Genomic DNA, 8,136 nt, shown 5'->3' on the forward strand with positions numbered 1-8,136 from the left:
TTACCAGGAAGTATTTAGAGTAAAATGGTGTGTAAAAGCTGCCTTTATGAATGAGAGAAAAATATATATATATATATATATATATATATAAAATAGTAAAATGGAAGGGGAGTGATAGATTTAAATTAATCGTGAAGTGGAGCGCCCCATGTATAAAGTAAAAGTGAGAAAAGCTTACAGCACCTGGTTTTCCCAGGAGGTCTCCCATCCAAGTACTAACCAGACCCTATCCTGCTTAGCTTATGAGATCAGATGAGATCGGGCGTGTTCAGGGTGGTATCGCCATAAGCGAGAGACGCTACCAAAAACAGCCCTTTTGCATTACACGCCTCTATACATGCCAGTTGGTCCCATTGGATCCTACTAATGTTCTTTTTTTTTTTTTTTATCTGACTCACACTGCAGCCCCACCATCCAATCGGCAGCGCCGGACCCACACCAAACATTCACCAAACTACTCAGCCAGCAGCCTACCACAATTATTCCATTCTTTCCGCATCCGCACACTTCCTTCTTTTTAACTCCTTTTCACTACCGCACAGGTTAATCGCCGCACGTCCCCCGCCGGCAAACATTACTCCTTTGCCTACTGCATGCAGGCTTCTCTTAACGACCCTCTGTTATCAACTCCGCTAACAGCCACAAAATCTCCGCCGCACGAAGCCCACTGGTAGCTGCTGAATCACATGCTTCCCCAAAACGTCGCGCTGTCAGAACACTGGGAGCTACACACACCAACAAGTCCATACTGCAGGCTGCAGCCAGAACAATTTTCTACATTCAAACATCGACGGCCTCTTCTCTCTAAAAATTCACCAGACCGCTTCTACCACCAGCAAAGAAGTTTCCATCCCTAATTCCTCTGTGACTCCCACTAACCTAAACATTAAGCTGGCATTGAAGGGTGTGAATTACCCCGGCCAATCTGTTCTTTTAAATACAGCTTTTAGCAAGTTTTGAAAGGAGAAGAGCAGAACTTGCTATGCCAATAATATCGAGTCTTCTGTGGCGAAGTGGTTTTTGCATAGAAAACAAAGCGGTCAGTTGAAGAGGAATAATATCAGTACTTTGTTTAAAACTGTGTGTAAAAAGCTGTCTCTTTATCATTAACAATAAGTTGTAAAACGTGAATGGGGAGTGACAGTCTTCAAGTTTGTGAGAAGATCGCGCCCTGGTGGAATAAAGGCACGAACAGCTTAGAGCACCTTGAATTACCAGGAAGTATTTAGAGTAAAACGGTGTGTAAAAGCTACCTTTATGAATGAGAGAAAAATATATATATATATATAAAATAGTAAAATGGAAGGGGAGTGATAGATTTAAATTAATCGTGAAGTGGAGCGCCCCCTGTATAAAGTAAAAGTGAGAAAAGCTTACAGCACCTGGTTTTCCCAGGAGGTCTCCCATCCAAGTACTAACCAGACCCTATCCTGCTTAGCTTATGAGATCAGATGAGATCGGGCGTGTTCAGGGTGGTATCGCCATAAGCGAGAGACGCTACCAAAAACAGCCCTTTTGCATTACACGCCTCTATACATGCCAGTTGGTCCCATTGGATCCTACTAATGTTCTTTTTTTTATCTGACTCACACTGCAGCCCCACCATCCAATCGGCAGCGCCGGACCCACACCAAACATTCACCAAACTACTCAGCCAGCAGCCTACCACAATTATTCCATTCTTTCCGCATCCGCACACTTCCTTCTTTTTAACTCCTTTTCACTACCGCACAGGTTAATCGCCGCACGTCCCCCGCCGGTAAACATTACTCCTTTGCCTACTGCATGCAGGCTTCTCTTAACGACCCTCTGTTATCAACTCCGCTAACAGCCACAAAATCTCCGCCGCACGAAGCCCACTGGTAGCTGCTGAATCACATGCTTCCCCAAAACGTCGCGCTGTCAGAACACTGGGAGCTACACACACCAACAAGTCCATACTGCAGGCTGCAGCCAGAACAATTTTCTACATTCAAACATCGACGGCCTCTTCTCTCTAAAAATTCACCAGACCGCTTCTACCACCAGCAAAGAAGTTTCCATCCCTAATTCCTCTGTGACTCCCACTAACCTAAACATTAAGCTGGCATTGAAGGGTGTGAATTACCCCGGCCAATCTGTTCTTTTAAATACAGCTTTTAGCAAGTTTTGAAAGGAGAAGAGCAGAACTTGCTATGCCAATAATATCGAGTCTTCTGTGGCGAAGTGGTTTTTGCATAGAAAACAAAGCGGTCAGTTGAAGAGGAATAATATCAGTACTTTGTTTAAAACTGTGTGTAAAAAGCTGTCTCTTTATCATTAACAATAAGTTGTAAAATGTGAATGGGGAGTGACAGTCTTCAAGTTTGTGAGAAGATCGCGCCCTGGTGGAATAAAGGCACGAACAGCTTACAGCACCTAGAATTACCAGGAAGTATTTAGAGTAAAACGGTTTCTAAAAGCTGCCTTTATGAATGAGAGAAAAAAAAATATATATATATATAAAATAGTAAAATGGAAGGGGAGTGATAGATTTAAATTAATCGTGAAGTGGAGCGCCCCCTGTATAAAGTAAAAGTGAGAAAAGCTTACAGCACCTGGTATTCCCAGGTGGTCTCCCATCCAAGTACTAACCAGACCCTACCCTGCTTAGCTTCCGAGATCAGACGAGATCGGGCGTGTTCAGGGTGGTATGGCCGTAAGCGAGAGATGCTATCAAAAACAGCCCTTTTGCATTACACGCCTCTATACATGCCAGTTGGTCTCATTGGATCCTAGAGAGAGATGGAATACCGCTTCCATCAAATTGACAGGTCAGGTCAAAAGGTCACTTGTGGGCGGGGCTTGTGTAGGCGGGGCTTGGTTGTGGTGGTACGATGTGACGTCACGGGAGTTGTATTTATTATTTATTTATTATTTATTTCATTATTTATTTATTAAATTATTTATTTATTAAATGATTTATTATTTATTTTAAATTATTATTTTAAATTAAATTATTATTTATTATTATTATAAATTATTTTAAATGATTTATTTAATTATTTTATTTTTAAATTATATTGAGGAGAGTGCTATATTGAGGAGAGTGCTTATGAGTGTGTGTGTGTGTTATTTTAATAAGTTATTATTTTGTCGGGCACAGCCGGGGCCGAGCGGGGGTGGGTTACCTGATGGAGCGTGAGCGTACGGCGTGTCTGGTGTTACGGTACCGCGGTAAGGTCCCGGGCTTTGGAGAATCAGCAAAGGCCTTAGAACCCTGTGTCTGGTGCGGTACTGCGCTAAGGTCCCCGCGGGCTCGGATAATCCTCGGAGAGAGCGATGCCGGAGAGCTGAGAGCCCTCCCGCTGCGCGAGTCTGAGAGAAACTCTGAGAGACTGAGACTCTGGGAGAAAATTATAAAGTTGGAGCAAAGAATGAGAGGAGGAGGAGGTGGAGGGTCTGTCGTCCAATAAAAACGCTTGGCGCTAGTTTTGACAATGTATGTGTGTTTCTTCCTCACGCAGGCGTTTGTATTACATCAGCGTATGGGGCCACACTTTTGAAGGCCGTCTCTAACGACTTGGGCCATACATCAAGTTGGACACCTTGTCTCCCAGTAAATCCTGTTTTCATACATGACAGTACAGATATGGGTTAACAGAGAAACGATATGACTGCACCTGGTTGATATTGCGGCGAGCGGGGGGGCCTATTCCTCCTAGGGCAGAGGCACAAGTATCTTCGAGGTCTTACCCTTCCTGCCAGCCAAAGAGGTTCATCCAGGCCTTACCCGGTGAGTATATTATTTCTTTTATTCGCGTGATAAAAATGCTAATTAATTAAATTAAATTAAATTAAATTAAAAATAACATTCTAATAATAGGTATTCTCTGTTTTTTCTATGTACAAGAGAGAGACTGCGCTGACCAGTCAAGAGAAAATCTACAAGAGACCTGAATCAGCAGTGTTATAAAGCACATAGCCAACGCTAATTAATAAAGAATTTAAGCATAATAGCCCAGACGTACCATGGCCTATAGCTGGTAGAAATGGAGCTATCCTACGGCCTACAAGATAAAAGCATATGGCACCAAATTGGAATCAGTAGTCTTTAAAAGAATAAATGGACTAGCAACTGTCTCTGGGGGAGCAGCCCCGGTTAGGTACTATTAAGCAGCATTTAGTGACATGCATCAAAACACATTTTTTAAAACTTTGACAGAATAAAGTCTTAGTTATTTTAATAAATAAGTTTTTCAGTAAATGTTTATTCACGCGCATGCGGACAAACACACACCCCGGAGGTCAAACTAAAAAAAAAGTTGATACAAACTACAGTTGTATCGGACACGCACACAAAAACACAAAAGAGTTTGCTCAATCAAAAAAACACCAAACATATATAGTTCACGTTTTTTATTAAAATGTATAAGGATTGTTTTGATTTAAATTAATATGAGTGGAATATAAGTCATTTAGGCAACAGGATTTGAGGAAGAACCTAAATAGCAGCTAGAAATGACCGACCAGGCAGGCAGAAGTCTGCTTTTCTTATCTCACAAGTCATGGAAGGGTGGGAGGGGGGCCACATAAGTGTGGGGTAGGAACTGTGGAATCAGGCAGGGGTGTAAGAATTTAGGATATAGTCTTGTTATTTTAAAGAAGGTGTACATGATTATTTAATTATATTTAAAGAAGGTGTACATGATTATTTAATTACATTTAATAGCAACCAGTAAGCTGCATTTAGCACCATGCTGCAAATACACATTAAAAACTTTAAAGAATAAGGTCTTAGTTATTTTAATAAAGACATCCTACAAGGTGCCCACGGCCCCAGCTTATATAATCTACAAGCTTGATCTGAGATGCTTGCTGGAGTACAATGCTAAGTTGACAACGGTAACGGAGCTGCAGACTGTTTGATAGTTAATGAAACATAGTTCAAATTCAACAGTGTCAGCAGTCATCCACTATGCAGGGAGACTACAGATTCACTATAACGACCCCATTTATCTGCTAGAATTATTTAAAAATTGTTTTTGACAGAATAAAGCCTTAGTTATTTTAATAAATATGTTTTTTCAGTAAATGTATATTCATGCTCATGTGCACAAACACACACACACACACACACACACCGGTGGTCAGGGGCTATAGAGTTTAACTTTAGGTCTGTGAAAGTATAGGACCGCCATGTGTTTACAGACCCCAAAACATACTAACTTAGTCGTTCATGAGTCTTATTGTGAAAAACCACACAAAATAGACTTGTAAATTTTAAAGAAAACAACATTAACAGCTTTTGTTAATGTTTAAATGTATAAAAACTTTAGATGTGTTTGTTAAACAGTCAAACAAAAATGTGTTATTTTAAAGTAGTATAAAATATAACCTTAACTTTGGACGCAAGATGAACAACCTACACAGACACAAACACAGACAGACAGACACACACACAGACACACACACACACACACACACAGCAAAACCCCAAGCATGCGCACAAGCGCACAACCAAAGGTTGGGAAGTGTGCTTTCCTTATCTCACAAGTCATGGAAGGGTGGGAGGGGGGCCATATAAGTGAGGGGTAGGAACTGTGGAATCAGGCAAGGGTGTAAGAATTTAGGATATAGTCTTGTTATTTTAAAGAAGGTGTACATGATTATTTAATTACATTTAATAGCAACCAGTAAGCTGCATTTACACATTAAATGCAAATACACTTTAAAACTTTAAAGAATGGTAATATAACTTGACCATAGTTTTTAGTTACACAAATATTTTAAGACGTAACATGAACGTTTTTCAAAGTAAGATGTACAAATGTTTTAAAATGTGACATGAAAGTTTTTCAAAGTAAGATGTACAAGTATTTTAAAATGTAACATGAAAGTTTTTCAAAGTAAGATGTACAAATGTTTTAAAATGTAACATTAAAGTTTTTCAAAGTAAGATGTACAGATGTTTTAAGATGTAAGATGTTTCGGTGTTTTACAAAAACATTTTGTTATATGTTTGCAGCCCAAACGTATTTTTAAAATGTACAAAGTTTTATGCATTCATTTTGTGAATTAGTTTTGAAATCTAATACGAACATGGCTTTTATTTTACAAAAGCAAAGTTGTAAAAAGTTTGTAGGGATTTTATCAAAGGAGATTTTGTTAATGTAATATGAAGTTTTTTTATTTTCAAAGTTGCACAAGTGTTTTAAAATGTATCATGTATACGTGTGTTTTATTTTTCAAGCTTGTGTACATTTATCAAATGAGTTTTTAAAATGTACCATGACCGGGTGTTTTATTATTCAAAATAAAAGTTGTGCATATGTTTTGTTATATGTATGTAGCACGGTTGTGTTTTTAAAATGTACTAATTTTGTGGGGTGGTGGGAATAAACCGTATTTAAAGGGGTACCTCTCATGGAATCTACCAATCTTTAACAGCTGATGAACCCTGAGCCACACGGGGACTGGGAGTTTTAACCGTGAGACTCGACACCTAGGCATTAGATCCTTATGTCAGCAATGCTCCCCATGCATGTACCCAGTGTAGGGTCAGGTCCAGAGAAAGCTGTAACTACGAGTGCAGCTGATTAATAGCATTTAATTTATAACAGTAGGAGCTAGTAAACTACATTTAGCAGTCGCAATAAAACACGTTAAAGACTTTAAAGAATAAAGGCTTAGTTATTTTTTAATAAAGATGGCTTTTCAGTAAATGTTGACTTCCCTACAAGGTGACCCCCAAGGCCTATGCTTATAGCATCCGGGTGCCTGATTTGAGATGCTTACTGAGGATGCCATGTTAACACCGGTAACTGAGCTGCACCATCTGTCACACTTAATGAAACTTAGTCCTAATTCAACAGAACCAGTCATCATCCACTTTGCAGTGAGATTTCTGAGCGAAAAGTGAGCGAAGTTTCATTTTCTTACTTTACCACCTATCGGGGGCTCTGACGTTTTTACTATCTAACTATCCCCGAGACACTTTAGCCAGGTTCGTGTACATTTGCTCTTAATGCTGCTGTCAACGCCAGGAGGGAGCTGGCTAGCAATAACATCTTTAGCTGGTCTTAAAGCTTGCTGTATTTTTCATTCAGTAAATACACGGTTTAGAAGAAAACCTAATCGACATTTAAATAAATAAAAAATAAACGTACAAAACTATTGAAATCCAGAAGAAGCATGTGCATATTTTTCTGGTTTGCATGTTATGTGTGGTTGTCTAAGCACCGTCGGCCTAGTGTTTGATAGGTGATGGAGAAGCATACGGTCGTAAACTGCATGCGCTTATGCCAACAGGTGTTTAACATACAAACATAGACGCTTTTCTTTAACGTAAAACATTTAAAGGCTCATTCTGTTTTGTCGACATTCTTTAATTTTATTCAAGTAGCCTCTAATCACCTTACACTTGTTCTATTTTACTGTAGAGTATTTTAAAACAATGTCACTGTAATGTCACCACATGTCAAAGCTAACAAGGTAACATGATTGTATCAGCGGAACAAAAAGCCGTCGCCTGGATATGTATAGACAGATCATGTATTGCTCAGCAAATCGACCGCATTATGAAATCTATTTGTATTTAGACAAATATATTGGGAATGAAGCGTCGCGTTTTAAGAGGCAGACATTGAGGCCGAATTTAAGTTGGTCACAAATGTATTTTTCTTCTGCAGCTAGAAGCGTCGTCTGAGCCTGATTTTAACTGGCATGACGGTGTGGGATTCTTGTAGTAGAAGTTAAGTGAATTGCGGTACTCTGAAATTAAGTGATATATGTATTAGAATCGTGAAGTGTCATCTTCCTTTTGTTTTAGGTTCGCCCCGGGCATTTTTATGAACTGTATTGCAATATCAGACAGTGTGTCATGAATTTCTGAAGGCATGTTATATATGACCGTTCCTTGGATACGTCTCTTGTACAGTAGTTGCAGTTTGTCAGGACAAGACTGTTTGCCTAATGTGACATGGTGAACAAGTCCTGTGATTAAAGCATGTCTGCTGCTTAAAACATTGTGTTGTATGATGAAGGTTTCTTGCCGGTACATGTTGAATTACATTAGAATATTCAAGTATTATTTTTTAAATCATTTAATGAAATAGGTATTTATCTCATCATTGATGATGACTGTGGTCCACCTGTATGACAAGTAACCTGTCCCGG

The 8,136-nt window shown here is 39.3% G+C and overlaps 3 non-coding genes across 3 annotated transcripts; all 3 read right to left on the minus strand.

Moving 5' to 3' along the window:
• Nucleotides 1-171: 171 nt before the first annotated feature.
• Nucleotides 172-290, minus strand: LOC125731099 (5S ribosomal RNA). The gene has a single exon (XR_007391386.1). It is a non-coding gene; the product is annotated as a 5S ribosomal RNA (ribosomal RNA).
• Nucleotides 291-1,370: 1,080 nt separating this feature from the next.
• LOC125731100 (5S ribosomal RNA) lies at nt 1,371-1,489 on the minus strand. The gene has a single exon (XR_007391387.1). It is a non-coding gene; the product is annotated as a 5S ribosomal RNA (ribosomal RNA).
• Nucleotides 1,490-2,564: 1,075 nt separating this feature from the next.
• On the minus strand, nt 2,565-2,683 carry LOC125735200 (5S ribosomal RNA). The gene has a single exon (XR_007394499.1). It is a non-coding gene; the product is annotated as a 5S ribosomal RNA (ribosomal RNA).
• Between the last annotated feature and the right edge of the window lie 5,453 nt (nt 2,684-8,136).

The sequence above is a fragment of the Brienomyrus brachyistius genome, chromosome 2 (genome assembly GCF_023856365.1).
Source record: "Brienomyrus brachyistius isolate T26 chromosome 2, BBRACH_0.4, whole genome shotgun sequence".
Taxonomy (NCBI): domain Eukaryota; kingdom Metazoa; phylum Chordata; class Actinopteri; order Osteoglossiformes; family Mormyridae; genus Brienomyrus; species Brienomyrus brachyistius.